Below are 15,880 nucleotides of genomic sequence, written 5' to 3' on the forward strand. Positions count from 1 at the left end.
CATAGAATCTTTAAAAACACACTTTGCAAAAGTTTGGCTATTGAAGTTGTGTCAAAATATTTTATGGAAAACAACATTATAAGCAAGAATATAATATATTTATTTAGTATTATTCCAAAGTTACATCTACTTATTATAACATAGGAAGTAAACAAAATAATCAAATGAGCAGATTAGTTCAGAGCACATGCAATATTAGATAGAGAGCATGAAATTCATATTGGAAATTGCTGCATATGCATCCAATTAGTGAAGATCTTATTGTTTTGGATGGTAGCTGACATATGAATCTTTTCAAGTGTAGTGGACACAAGATCAAATAAAGTAAGAGAAAAAATCCCCCAAATATATTAAGCATTTACTATGTTCAAAGAAAAGCTAGATGCTTGGAAAAATACAAGGCATCATAGGATCATTTGAACATAATTTTCCCCCTCCAACTCACTGTAGAAATTAGGGATTTTTATATCTTCCTTTTACATTTGAAGAAAATAATATTAAAGGAAGTTGAATAACTTGCCAGAGGTTCCATATCTTGCCTTCCTCTATGAAGTGTGTTAAATAATATGGGGTATATGGCATTAATTTAACAAATACAATACAAATGGACAATTCATGTTGGTATGTTTCCTGAATAATCTTTAGAAAATGTATATGAGAACATTAACAATTAGTGTTCTGTAAGAGGAAACTTGAATGAATTGCAATCTGTGTCAATGGGGTAAATATACTTGTTGATATCATCAGTGATTCATCAAGTACTGAAGAGATGAATTAAATTTTTGGCTATTAATTACAGATAGAATAATGGAAGCATCATGTCCCACTTTTACCTACTCTTCATCTGGGCCCTTAGGAAGTACAGTTATATTGTTAAGACAGTCCCATTAATATTAGAACTATTTAAACCTACTACCCCCATAATTACTTTGTTTATATTTTCTATTTGCTGTTATGTTCATCTTGCCCTTAAAAACAGGAAGTTTCACGTTTTGCATTTTTACTTCCAGTTCCTGGAACTGGAACAACATAGATATCCTTCGGCATATCTTTGCTTATTTTTTTCTTCTTTTTCTTTTTTCCAGAAATGAATCAGGCTATTTTAAAGCAATAGGTTGCCAGTTCATTTTTGGTTGCGGTGGTGGTTGTTTCAGCATCTTAAGATTTTTTCATCTGTTAATTTAAGATTTAAAAAATCAATCTAAAGTTAGTAGAATGATATATGTATGACCATTGTTTTCAACAAATGAGATTCTATAAAAATTGTTGATGGTTCCAATTAATTCATACCACAGTACATACAGATACTTAATAAATTCTCATAAAATTGAATTTAATTGACAAAATGAAATTCAGGGAAGTTGAATCACAGTTTTTGTGGCATGCAGATTAAAATAAATCTCAGGCTAAGAATTTCTTTAATTCTAATTAGTAGGCAATTAAGAAGCATTAAAAGTTTTCCATTTGAAAATTGGTTATTAAAAATGGTACATTCTTTTGGTGGAGTTGTGAACTATTTCAACCTTTTTGAGAGCAATTTGTTATTATGCCCAAAGGGCTATAAAACTATGAATACCCTTTAACTTAGCAATAACAATACTAGGTTTGTACCCCAAAGAGAACAAAAACTAAAAAAGACCTATATGTGCAAAAATATAGCCAGTCTCTTTTGTGGTGGCCAAAAAAGTGGAAATTAAAGGAATGCCCATCAATTATAGAATAGTTGAACACATTTTGGGATATGACTGTGATAAATTACTAATGTGCTATCAGAAATGCCAAGAAGGGGGCAGCTAGGTGGTGCAGTGGATAAAACACCAGCCTTGGATTCAGGAGCACCTGAGTTCAAATCTGGCCTCAGACACTTGACACTTACTTGCTGTGTGACTCTGGGCAAGTCACTTAACCCCCATTGCCCCACAAAAAAAAAAAAGAAAAGAAATGCCAAGAAGACTCATGCTAATTGAAAAGAGCAGAACCAGGAGAAGAGTGTACACAGTATCAACATCATTGTGTGATGATCAACTGTGATAGAATTAACTTTTCTCAGCAATGCAATGATCCAATACAATTCCACAGGAGTCATGATGGAAAATGCTCTCCACATCCAAGGGAAAAAAGAATAGTGGAATCTGGATGCAGATTGAGACAAACAGTTTCTACTTTTTTTGAGGTTTTCCCTTTTGTTCTGATTATTTTCTCACAATGTTACTGATGTAGAAATATGTTTAATGTGATTTTACATTTATAACCTATATCAGATTGCTTTCTGTGTTGGGGTAGGGGGAGGGAAGGGACGAAGGGAAAATAAAGTGGAACTCAAAATCTTAAAAAAACAAATACTGAAAACTATCTCTACATGTAAGTGGAAAATAAATAAAATACTATTAAAATTGAAAAAAAAGAAAGAAATGCCAAAAGGGATGGTTTCAAAAAAACTTGGAAAGAGTTACATTAATTGAAGCAAAGTGAAATGAGCAGGAACAGGAGAACACTGTACACAGTAACAGCAAGATTGTAGTGATGATCAACTGTGAACGACTTAGCTATTCTCAGCAATACAATGATCCAAGACAACTCCAAAGGACTTATGATGAAAAATGCTATCCACTTCCAAAGAAAGATGATACAATCTAAATGTAGATTGAAATGTTTTAAAATAAACTTTTAAAAATATATTTTAGTTAGTTTACATTTTCTTCTGCAACATGGCTAATATAGATGTTTTATATGACTGCACATGTATAATCTTTACCAAATTGCTTGCCCTCCCATTGAGTGAGATGAGGAAGGAGGGAGAGATTTTGGAATTCAAAATTAAAAAAAAAAACAACATACAAATCTTAGAAAATGTTTGTTTACATGTAACTAAAAAATAATATACAATGGATAAAGTACTGGCCCTAGATTCAGGAAGACCTCAGTTTTGTAAGAAAATAATTGGTTTTGCCTATGTCCAAAGGCTCCAGTTGGGATTGATTGGATTAAGATTGATTGCACTGACTGACTGACTTTACTGATTAACTCACTTAAAGTTAATTCAATTAAAACCACACCTTTCTGGCCCTCAAGAAGGTATGTTATCAGAGGGTGCAAACTCTGACCTCAACAGGGGACCACCCTCAATTCGTGTGAAGCAATAGATTTGGTTGATGCCAGCCAATTAGCTTGAAGCAGTGTGTAAGGACTGCCTCTCCTCCAGACCCACAAAAAGCTTCCACACACAGTTACTTAGCATTTCATTGCTCTGAAAGGCTCATGGAGGAGGACTTGCAGAAGAACCAGACCAGCCTTCAACTCTAGGCTAGATAGGCCTTTTCTGAACTTTCTGACCCATGTGCTACCTTTTTACTAATACCTGTTATGCTTTAATAAATGCTTAATTCCCAAAACTGGTGCTACAACTTCGAATTTATATTAGAAACCCTAGTTAATTTTCCTTACACTTGGGACAGGAATAAGGTGACCACACATTTAGTTTTAATTGTCACAGTTCAAATCTGGCCTCAGACACTTGACACTAGCTGTGTGACCCTGGGCAAGTCACTTAACTGTCATTTCCCTGCAGAAAAAACTGTATATATATATATATATATATATATATACACACACACACATATACATATATGTATGTGTATGTATATATGGTAAAATGGGATATTCAGAATTCATAAAAATGGAAGAACTAAAAATAAATATGTGAAGAGATAGACTTGAAGGCAGATAGTCAGTAAAGAGGATATTAAATTGCTTAAATTTGAAGTAAGATGAGGTGTTAAATCATTTTTTCTTGGTAGAAATGTAAGACAAAGGGCAGATAACAAAGATGATACGGATATAGAAATGTAATATTGGCAATTCATTTTATTTGATTTGTCTTTTGCCTTGGCTAGGATTATCTCACATCATTTAGTCTAAGATTAAAATGAAAATAATGTTATGACAAAAAATTTCGTAAATTTATTACTATTTGTTTATCCTCTATTTCTCTTAATGTTATCTCTTCTTACCTCCCTGTGACTTAAAGAGATGTTTATATTATTTTATAGTGTAATTGATTGAAAGGAGAGACATAAATAATTATTAAAACTCATTCTAGGGGCAGCTAGGTATTGCAGTGGATAGAGTACCAACCCTGAAGTCAAGAGAACCTAAATTCAAATCCAGCCTCAGACTCTTACAAGCTATATGATCCTGGGCAAGTCACTTAGCCCAGATTGTCTCCAAAATAAAAGTCCTTGGAATTGTATCATTTCAGTAAAGTTTAGAAATTGCCAGTTCCATTTCCCTAGCCTTTGATTCTGAATTCCCAGGATTAATATTTGGAGAAGAGGACAAATTTCAAAGTCAGCAGTGGAAGGGGAGGGAAACATGAGGGGGGAAAACCATACCAAATATCCATCCCTACTCCAGATGCTTATTTATATAAGGTCTGGGGCATGTCAGTCTTTTCTGAATAAGCACTGTTAATCACTATCCTTCTTAGAGGTGCTACTTAACATATTAAGTATAATTTTTTTCTTCTTTCATCTATTCTTAGATTAATGGAACTAGCTCTTTAGAGTACATCATTCAAATTCCAGTTTGAGTATTTATATGTCAGCAACACAAAAAATAAGGGCTTACTTTATTATTTTGTTAATTGTCTAGAGCTGAGGTGATAGAGAAAATGTTGATTAACCTTCAAAGTGTATCAAGCATACATTTTTTCCCTAAGTGAATTAGTTCTTAAACATTTACTATCATACTATTGCTTCATCTCTCTACTATTTCCCAGAGTATGTCCTAGGTACCCAGGAGATGAGGAAGGTCCTATTTAGCAGTCATATAAATCCTCTACTGTACAATACACTAAATGATAATCTTCCATTATACTGTTTCATATGAGTGGGAAGATTTCCTTCTCTTTTGAAAAGGCATGCTCCATCAATTTAAGAACCGTTTGTATCTCCTAACCTCCTGAATTTCTTCCTGTCTCTGGTGCTTAGAGATCCAGAAAACTACAGAAATCATAGGCCTAGGTATTTCAAAATATGTATTATATAAGGATGATAAGTGAAGTCATGTTAGAGAAGATAGAAAAGAGGGGTAAAGATGGTCTGTGACATTAACTTAAAACAAAACAAAAGAAATATGAAAAAGTGAAGAAGACTGAGAAAAAAAGAAAAATAATAGGAGGGAATCTTATCAATGATGATGACTCACAATTTTATAGTATTTTGAGATTTTGAAAAATAGCATCATAGAATCATAGATTTAGACCTGCAGATAATGAAGTATAACCCATTTATATTAAAAATGAGGAAATGAAAACCAGAGAATTTCAGATACTTGCCCAATGTCACACATATAATAAGGATCAATGTTGGGATTCAAAATGAAGTGTTCTGAATAAAAATTCAGCAAGCTTTCCACTGTATCACACTGCCTCTCCAGTTTGCTTTTTTTTTTTTTATTTTGTTTTTGTTTTTACAGCAATGAGTTGAAATGTTATAAAGGAAGGAGAAATGATCATTTCAATGAAGACATGTAAATTATTTTATATAATTCAAAAATGTTTAAAAATGGATACTGGGGGGCACCTAGGTGGCACAGTGGATAAAGCACCAGCCCTGGATTAAGGAGGGCCTGAGTTCAAATCAGGTCTCAGATACTTGACACTTTCTGGCTGTGTGACCCTGGGCAAGTCACTTAACCCTCATTGCCCTGCAAAAAACAAAAACAAAAAATGGATACTTATGAAAATGTGGATATGTTGATAAATAGGTAATCAATGAACATGGAGAATTTGATTTTATTTTATAGAAAGATAAATATAGATATGTCTATATTTCTCTTTAAAGTTATGTAGATAAATATATAGACATACATGTGTGTATATACATATATATATGTATATGCATATATATATGTAGGGACAGACAGACAGAACAAATAGAATGGATGTGAGTGGTGTTGAGAAATTGAAATATTAAAGCATAGATTGCTCTTAGTAATTGTCACTGAAGGGGGGGATACAAATTGTATCTCTTCCTGAGTCTTCTCTTCTCAATGCTGATAGCTTTTATGTGACATGTACCAATACCCTGCCATTCTGGTTATTCTCTTCTGGGTACTCTTTAGATTATGAAAAGATAACACAATTTTAGATGGAAGAAATTCCTAGGACCGACTAGTCCAACTCATAGCTGAAAAGATGACATCTACAATATATATGACAATAGGTCAAACAACTTTTATTTTGAAGAGAATTAAAGAAAACTCAGTACCTCCTGAGGTGCCACATTATTACTTGTGAATTTATTTAGTTATTATAAACATTCCCACCAATATAATTGTGTGGCAATTACTGTTAGTATCACCAGGAAATCATCTACTTCTTTCTTTTTTGTTAAAGTCCACCTTATGATTTAGGTTGTATAACTTGTTTTAACTCCTCTCTTAGCAGGTCCTGAAAGGGTGACTGTCCCTTAGTCAAATATTCCAATCCCCTCTTCATTCTGAAATAATTTTTTTTTTGAAATCTCTGGGAGAGGGGGTAGCTAGGTGGCATGGTGGATAAAGCACTGGTCTTGAATTCAGGAAGACCTGAATTCAAATGTGGCCTCAGAAACTTGACACTTACTAGCTGTGTGAACCTGGGCAAGTCACTTAACTCTTGTTGACCCACCCAAAAAGTACAAATGAAATTAAATACCTGGGAGAATAAAATCAGTGAATAAAATTGTCTGAGGCTAATTGCTTCTGGAAGTGAGTTTACAAAATACAGGCTGATTCAGTAATGAATAAATTCTTTGTAAACACATATTGAATGGAGATAAAGATGCTTCCTTCAAATAATCAGGCATATAAAGTAACTAATAACAATAAATATGTTGACATATATGCATATGTGTCTGTATGTGTGTATTTATAGAGAAAGAGCATAAACAATTGCTTGAACAATAAGTAGTCCTGGGAGATAGTTCACTAAATTCCAATAGCCTAATATGGCTCTTAATTTAAATAATTCTCAAATCATTTAAATAGATTGAGATGAATCAGGTGTTATGAAGTGAGATACAATCTTGCCAAGGCTAAAGCTGTGAATTTCAAACTAAAACTGTGATTTATATAACATTAGAAGTAATATGCATATTCCAAGAGACTTTCCTTTGGGAAATTAATAAGCTGTGATTTCCATAGTGCAAAGTGGATAAATTTTACTTTGAATCTGTTGCATTCTTTTTTGTGAACGAGTAATGCTTCACTAAATTCTTTCCTCTAATAAAAGGATATTCAGTACAGCTAGGTAGTGCAGTGAATAGAGCACCAGCCCTGAAGTCAGGAGTACCTGAGTTCAAATCTGGCCTCAGACACTTAACACTTACTAGTTGTGTTACCCTGGGCCAGTCACTTAACCCCAATTGCCTCACTTAAAAAAAAAAGAAAAAAAGAAAAGGACATTCAGATAGAATAAAATCTTATATACATACAAAAGGAATATACTAATAATTGAGATGATGTACTCCATTTTTAACAGAAACTCTATTCAAAAATATACTGATAATAATGTACTTTATTAATAAGTCAATACAATAATATAATTTTAAAGATTTTTTAAAGTGTATTTTTGTTATTTTTTCAGTCATTTCATTGATGTCTGACATTTGTCATACGATTTAGAGTTTCTTGTCAAAGAACTAGAAATCCCTTCTCTGATTAATTTTACAAATGAGGAAACTGAGTCAAACAGGGTTAAGTGATTTGCCCAGAGTCACACATCTAGTTAATGTCTAAGGCTAGATTTGAACTTTGTTCTTCCTAAACCCAGGCCCTGCAACCTATCCATAGTGCTACCTAACTGTCCATTTGTACCATTAAAAAAAATGATGGCTTGAATTTTTAGAATACCTTAATTTTCAAATAAGTCCACTTTCCCAGAAAATCATCAATTGTAAAAAATATATGTTGTCCAAGACCACCAATAATCTCTGATATCACATGTAGAATATCACCCCCCCCCTTTTCCAAAATTCTCAAATGTAGAGGAGGTACAATTGAAAATAGTGAAAATATAGAAAAATCTAATTAATCTTAATATAAACATTATAATTAAAATGTTGGCAAAAGAATGCTATAATACACAAAACAAATCTCAATTATCAAAATTGATGTATATGAGAGCTGAAAAGATGACTTAAAAGTGCTAAGTAATAAAAGTAATTATAGAAGAATTAAAAATAATTAAAACTACATGATTATATAGATGCCAAAATATCTAGTACCTAAGTACCACAACTAACTTACAGTAAAAAAATTATATGAAGCATAAAAATATAAGGGACATTTCACTATGATCAATGTCATGATTATATTTCTTATGATAATATGTCCATAGAATGTCACTTTTGAGAATATCTTGTCATATGTTAGTACTAAGTATTCTTCTGGTTTTTAAAAGGATTAATTTAAAATTGCATTTTTGTTCATTTTGGGAGAGAAATCTCACAGGAAGGATACATAGCAAAAGAATAATGGAAAAGAATAAATAACAAAATTGCCAAAACATTAGTTGTGTGAATAACAATAATTGTTGACTTATTTAATCATTATAAAATCTTCATGAAAATGATTTACGTTTATATAAAGCATAAGTGACTAAACTATGTTGAAAGCCAAAAGAATGCTTTAAAAATTATATTCTTTATAAAAAATATTCCATTGATTTTTTCTTGCTTTATGCATCACATTCACTTCCCAATATCCTACTTTTGTTGTTGTTGTTGTTAAAAAGAACTCTATAATAGAGCAATGCCTGTTATAGCTTCTTTGTTTATCCCTTAAAATTGGTGCTGGACAAACATTTTAAACTCAGAAAGAACATCAAGTGAACATATGAAAGAGGATTAAAAATGTCATTTTTTTCTTTTTCTTGACCTACTTTATTCAGAGTATGAAAATTTTGTATGAAGACCTCACATTCCAGTTTTTTTATAAAAGTATTTTATTTTCCAGTTACATGTAGAGATAGTTTTCAATATTTGTTTTTAGAAGATTTCAAGTTTCACATTTTTCTTCCTCCCCTCCCTCTTGCCAAGACAGCAAGCAATCTGATATAGATTTATGTACAATCACATCAAACATATTTCGGCATCAGTCATGCTGTGAAAGAAGAATCAGAGCAAAAAGGAAAAACAAAAAAAAGTAGAAATAGTATGGTTCAATCTGCATCTAGATTCCATAGTTCTTTTTTTTCTGGATTTGGAGAGCATTTTCCATCATGAGTCCAATGGAACTGTCATGTACCATTATATTGCTGAGAATAATCAAGTCTATCACAGTCGATCAACCCACAATGTTTTTGATATTATGTACAATGTTCTCCTGGTTCTGCTCATCTCAAAGTCTTTTCAGGTTTCTCTGAAATCTGCCTGCTCATCATTTCTTACAGTACAATAATATTCCATTATACTTATATACCACAACTTGTTGAGCAATTCCCCAATTGATGAGCATCTCCTCAATTTCAAATTCCTTGCCACCACAAAAAGAGCAGCTATAAATATTTTCATACATGTAAGACCTTTTCCCTTTTTATGATCTCTTTGGGAAAAAGACCTAATAGTGGTATTGTGGATCAAAGGGTTTGCACAGCTTTATAGCCCTTCAGGCATAGTTCCCAATTGCTATACAGAATGGTTGGATTGGTCCCAGCTCCACCAACAATGCATTGGTGTTCCAGTTTTTCCACAGCTTCTCCAACATTGATTATTTTCCCTTCTTGTCATATTAGCCAATCTGATAGGTGTCAGCTGGTACCTCATAGTTGTTTTTATTTACATTTCTCTAATCAGTACTGATTTAGAGCATTTTTTCATACATCAATAGATAGCTTTGATTTCATCAGAAAACTGCCTGTTCATATCCTTTGACCATTTCTCAATTGGGGAATGACTTGGATTCTTATAAATTTGAATTAATTCTCGATATATTTTAGAAATGAGGCCTTTATCAGAAGTACTGGCCATATAAATTGTTTCCCAGCTTTCTGCCTCCCTTCTAATGTTGGATCCATTGCTTCTGTTTGTACAAAAACTTTTAAATTTAATGTAATCAAAATCATCCCTTTTGCATTTAATAATATTTTCTATCTCTTGTTTGGTCATAAACTGTTCTCCTTTCCAAAGATCTGAGAGGTAAATTATTCCTTCCTCTCCTAATTTACCTATGGTATCACCTCTTATGTCTAAATCATGTATACATTTTGACCTTATTTTAGTATAAGGTATATGATGTTGGTCTATGCCTAGTTGCTGCCATACTATATTCCAGTTTTCCCAGGAGTTTTTGTCAAATACTGACATTAATAAAGTCATTTACTACTGTGCCTTCTTTGCCTAACCTATTCCACTCCTCCACCACTCTATGTCTTGGCCAGTACCAAACAATTTTGATAACCGCCACTTTATAATAAAGTTTCAGATTTGGTACAGCTAGCTCACCTTCCTGTGCATTTTTCCTTAGTTCCCTTGATATTCTTGACCTTTTGTTTTTCCAGATGAATTTTCTTATTATTTTTCCTAGCTCTATAAAATAAGTTTTAGGTATTCTGATTCATATGGCACTGAATAAGCAAATTAATTTAGGGAGAATTGTCATTTTATTATATTAGCTTAGCCCATCCATGAGCAATTGATATTTTTTCCAGTTATTTAGATATGATTTGATTTGTGTAAAAAGTGTTTTGTAATTGTGCTCATAGAGTTCCTGGATTAGTCTTGGCAAGTAGATTCCTAAGTATTTTATATTGTCAACCATTACATTAAATATAATTTATCTTTCTATCTCTTGCTGCTGCACTTTGTTGGTCGTGTATAGAAGTACTGGTGATTTATATAGATTTATTTTATATCCCACAACTTCGCTAAATTTGTTAATTGTTTCAAGTAATTTTTGAGTTTATTCTCTAGGATTCTTTAAGTATACCATCATATCATCTGAAAAGAAAGATAGTTTTGTTTCCTCCTTGCCTATTCTAATTCCTTTAATTCCTTTTTCTTCTCTTATTGCTAAAGCTAACATTTCCAGTACAATATTAAATAATAGTAGTGATAATGGACATCCCTGTTTCACCACTGATCTTATTGGGAATGCCTCTAACTTATCTCCATTATATATAATGCTTGCTCATGGTTTTAGGTAGATACTGCTTATTATTTTAAGGAAAGTTCCACCTATTCCTATGCTCTCTAGTATTTTTATTAAGAATGGGTGCTGTATTTTCTCAAAAGTTTTCTAAAAATATGGAATGCTTCACAAATTTGCATGTCATCCTTGTGCAGGGGCCATGCTAATCTTCTCTGTATCTTTGCAAGTTTAGTGTATGTGCTGCCAAATCAAGCAACACCCATTCCAATTTAATGTTTCCCCTTCATAGCTCTCAAAGAAGTGTGCGGACAAAAAAAGCTATTCATCTTTTGACAACCAGAAATAAGCATTTTAATTTGTCAATTTATCACCACTCATTTTACTTCTAATACTAGTGATGGACAATCATGGAATTGGAAGCTTATAGAATGTTTCAAATGGTAGTTACCTTCCCAATTATCTGATATTAATAAATAACTGTTGCTTGAAGGAAGTGATTGAATTAATAACTTGTTGTTGAAGGAAAAGTTAAAGAAAACCCATATGTACATGAAAATGTTAAATTATGTCATCTTCTGATAAAGCAATGCATTGGCTCCATTGCTAGATATATCATTTATTATTTCCCTGTCTTTTTTTGGGGGGGTGGTGGTTTTTTTTCAGGCAATGAGGGTTAAGTGACTTGCCCAGGGTCACACAGCTACTAAGTGTCAAGTGTCTGAGTTTGGATTTGAACTCAGGTCCTCCTGAATCCCAGGCCAGTGCTTTATCCTCTATGCCACCTAACTGCCCCCTATATCATGTATTCTTACTATGTTCTGCTAATAGCATATTTTTGTTTTACCTACAGAAAATTTATGTAAAGAAAATAGAATTTATAAAAATATATATTACCACATTTGCATTAGAAAAAAGGGGCACACAAAGTTATTTATGGATAAAATATATTTTCTATCATTTCTGTTTCTATGAAACCATGTACTATCTACTGGAAGCTTATATTATTCACTCTGACATTTTTTATCACAAAACATATAACAAAATATTTTAATAGTATGCATAATTCAAGCACTTATTAAAAAGTAATGTTCTTAAAGTTCCTTTTATTAATTCCCATTTTATTTTGTAATCATGGAAAATATTTGACTTGTCTACACATGTTCCCAACTATCTTCCCAGAACCTACCGAAATACGGAACAGAATATGGTAATTACAATGTGTAGTATGAAGTTCACAGGTTCAGTGAAATACGAATAATTTGGAGAAGATAAAAAAAGCAAAAAAAATGATATATAAAACTTTTATAGTGTGTCAAGATTGAATTAGTATTTTCACATGGGGCACTGTGATGACTGAGGATAGAGTAAAAGTTTTTGATGGTTCTTACCATTTATTTATATTGATGTTTCCATCATCACACACAAAATTTTAGTGATGCTAGGAAAAATTCATCATAGCGACAAGATGAATTGAGTAAAGAAAAATAAACACTTGGATTTTAAATGCCATTTATGTTCAAACTGAACAAAATAATCTAGAGTCTAATGACTGGGTAGTAGACAAAGCATTACCTAGAATTCATTAGTCCACACTTGCCTGTTGTCCAGGTATAGCTAATAAAATAACATCTATTTTGACAAATATTGTTTGAAGAGGGTGATAATGATGCAGCAACTCATTATGACAGAACATTTATTTTTCCTCATGTTTCACAGTAGAGTAAGTGATAAGAAGGTGACAGAAGAGGTTTCTCTATGTATCTAATAAAAATTATAGATGGAGCAGCAATGGAAAAAGCAGATGTGATTTCTTTGAGTTGTGCATAATTATTTTTCTGAAATATGAGAATGCTGTCTATTTCTTTATATTATTGTACACTCAAAGGACAATAAATATGGAATTATAGGAGAGTTTTTCATGCCTTTTAAAATATTTTCTCAGAATTAATATTCTTAAAGTAAAAGTTAATCATTGCCCTTTGTTAATTTTATCTGCCTATGTTCATTTTGCATTCATATTGAATAATTTGTATGTTCACAAAGCAAAAAGTGAACAGATAAAAACATTCCAATGGAATATAAATTAATATTTCATTATGCCAATTGAGTAATTTTTATAAACCTAACTGATACACAAAGAAATGAAAATACCCTCTCATAAGAATTCTGAAACTTATTGAGATTCAATGGGAGAGCTGATTTACTCTTTCTATGTGAATTTACATAACAATTTAATATAATTATCTCAAGTCTTTTTATGAGCTTCCATAAAGGAAATAAAACATCTTTTATCTTTGATGCTAAAGAAAAAGTAGACAAAGTGTTATTTCATTTCTTTCAAACTCCAAAGGTGGCGATTAAAAGTCCATTTGACAAAATTGTAATCTATTCTCACATTTTTAATTGAAAAATAAAAGAAAGGAGCAAGGAAGTTGAAGTCAATATTCATTATATTTTTCTTGATTTTATTTTCTATTGAGGTTATAAAATTATGAATTTTGTATAAATATTACTATTTTAGGTCTTATATAGTCATAATTCCTAAATAGGTCATTCAATGTGATTCTTTTTCTTTCTTTCTCCTTTGTTTGGCAGGCTTATTATTACTTTTTACATTTAGTAAATATAATATTTTATATTTGGTTAATATTAGTTAATTCATAAAACATATCAAATACTTTCAAGATAGATTTGGGAAAGTGGGGAAAATAAAAGAGGCAAAAGAAGAAACTTAATTTACATCTCACTGAACTTGAAGTCAGCCCAAGTGAGAAAAATACTCCTATAACAATGCCTTGGAAGATGCTCAGATAGACAAAGGTTGAAGTGTACATGTCTTCATGTAGGAGAGGTCAGGCACCTACTTCTCAGAGATAGCATTCTTAGTGGGTAGTATGGATATCATACCCCAAGTTGGATGGTGGAATGACTTTGGCTCTGTGGCCCCCAAAACACATTCAATGTTCTTAGTTTTGCTTGTCCTCTGGTTCTAGACAAGGTTAGAGTTTCTAGACAAAAGAGTTCAATCCTTAGGGATCTTGGAGCCAGTATTCTAAGATGAATGTTGCCACCATCTAAGCATGGAAACCTTGAAAATCCAGGGGGATTCAATGTGAGCCCAGAGGAGCTTTGGAGATGGAACATGGTGGGGATTAATGCTTTTTAGCTACTGAAAAATACTAATTTGTTTCCCTTTTACAAAGACTGATTGGATGTAGGGGGATTGTATCACTGAGCTATAAGTGGGAATGTCCACATATATTTTCTTGTTATATCTTTGAAGTAAATATTCTTTTGTAAAACCTAATCTGACTGTTAAGAGGATAAATTAGAGTGCTGGAGACTTCCCCTATAATTTGGGGAATGCAATCAATATGTTCTTGATCCAATGGCAGAGTCTAGACGCTCAATAAGGAACCCAGACAAAGGATAGAAATTCAATATAACTGGTGTTCAGGCAGTGGACACCAAGACAATCATTGTTATACCCCATTTGGGGAAATCAAATGGCCCAGAACATTCAAAAATGGGTAATAATTTCCTAAAGGGGAACCCTATTTGGTCCATCAAGTTATTTCAGCAAAATGTACTATGGAAAAAATAATTGTGCTATTAAACTGTTACAAGATGGACAGGCAAAGAAACAATTGTAGAAGGATAGAATTATTTTCATATTATCAGCAAAAATACCAATTGATTTTTTTGCAGAAAATATAATGAAAATATCTGCTGGGTTCCTGTTTTGTTTCATAACTATATTAGGAAGAACAGTATAAAATAAAAAGGAAAAATAAAAGAAATATAGTGTGTTACTTAACTGAAATGCCATATAATATTTAATTTTGCTAAATAAAATGCTTGCTGCAAAACAAGAAATTTGTCCCATTTTAATATTTCTTTTTTCTTTTTTTTTGTAGGCAATGGGGGTTAAGTGACTTGCCTAGGGTCACACAGCTAGTAAGTGTCAAGTGTCTGAGGCCGGACTTGAACCCAGGTACTCCTGAAGCCAGGGCTGGTGTTTTAACCACTGCGCCATCTAGCTGCCCCCCATTTTAATATTTTCATTAACATATTTAACTTTCCATTGATTCATTAAATAATTTTGGATGAGTGTCAACTATATATAAAGCACATATAAAACATTTTTAATCTTGAAAAGAAAATATGAGGGGGGTCACTGCTTTCAAAGTGTATACTTTCTAGAAGAGTAGAAAGGTACCTGAAACTAACACATTAGGGAAAGTAAGACATGCAATAATAGTAATAATAACAATAATTGAAAAGTGACCAAAACAAGAAATGTTATGAAGGAAGAATTGCCAGGAATTCACAATTGATTGAATGTGAGATTATGGTGTTAGTGTGAAGAGTCAAGGATAGAATTCAGATTCTCATCCTGGGTGGCTAGGACATTTCTTTAGTATAATAGGGAATTGAGAGAGAGAAAATGATTTTGGGGGAAACTATAACGAGTTCAATTTTGTGCATGTAGAATTTAAGATGTCTGTGGGACATACAGCTCAAGATGTCCAACAGACAATTGGAGTTGCGAGATTGGCATTTATGTAACAGATTAGGCCTAAATAAGTATATCTGACACTCATTAGCATATATATGAAAATTGAATTCATTGAAATTTAAGGAATCACCAAGCAAAAACATGTAGAGGGATAAAAAGGGGGAAAGAACTTAGTATTGTTATATACCCACATTGATCAAGTATGATGTAAATGAATATAGATATAGTAAA

General features: G+C 32.3%; 1 non-coding gene across 1 annotated transcript; it reads right to left on the reverse strand.

The window, feature by feature from the left end:
* Positions 1 to 11,279: 11,279 nt before the first annotated feature.
* Positions 11,280 to 11,389, reverse strand: LOC122737491. The gene has a single exon (XR_006354326.1). It is a non-coding gene; the product is annotated as a U6 spliceosomal RNA (small nuclear RNA).
* Between the last annotated feature and the right edge of the window lie 4,491 nt (positions 11,390 to 15,880).

This window comes from Dromiciops gliroides, chromosome 1, assembly GCF_019393635.1.
Source record: "Dromiciops gliroides isolate mDroGli1 chromosome 1, mDroGli1.pri, whole genome shotgun sequence".
Taxonomy (NCBI): Eukaryota; Metazoa; Chordata; class Mammalia; order Microbiotheria; family Microbiotheriidae; genus Dromiciops; species Dromiciops gliroides.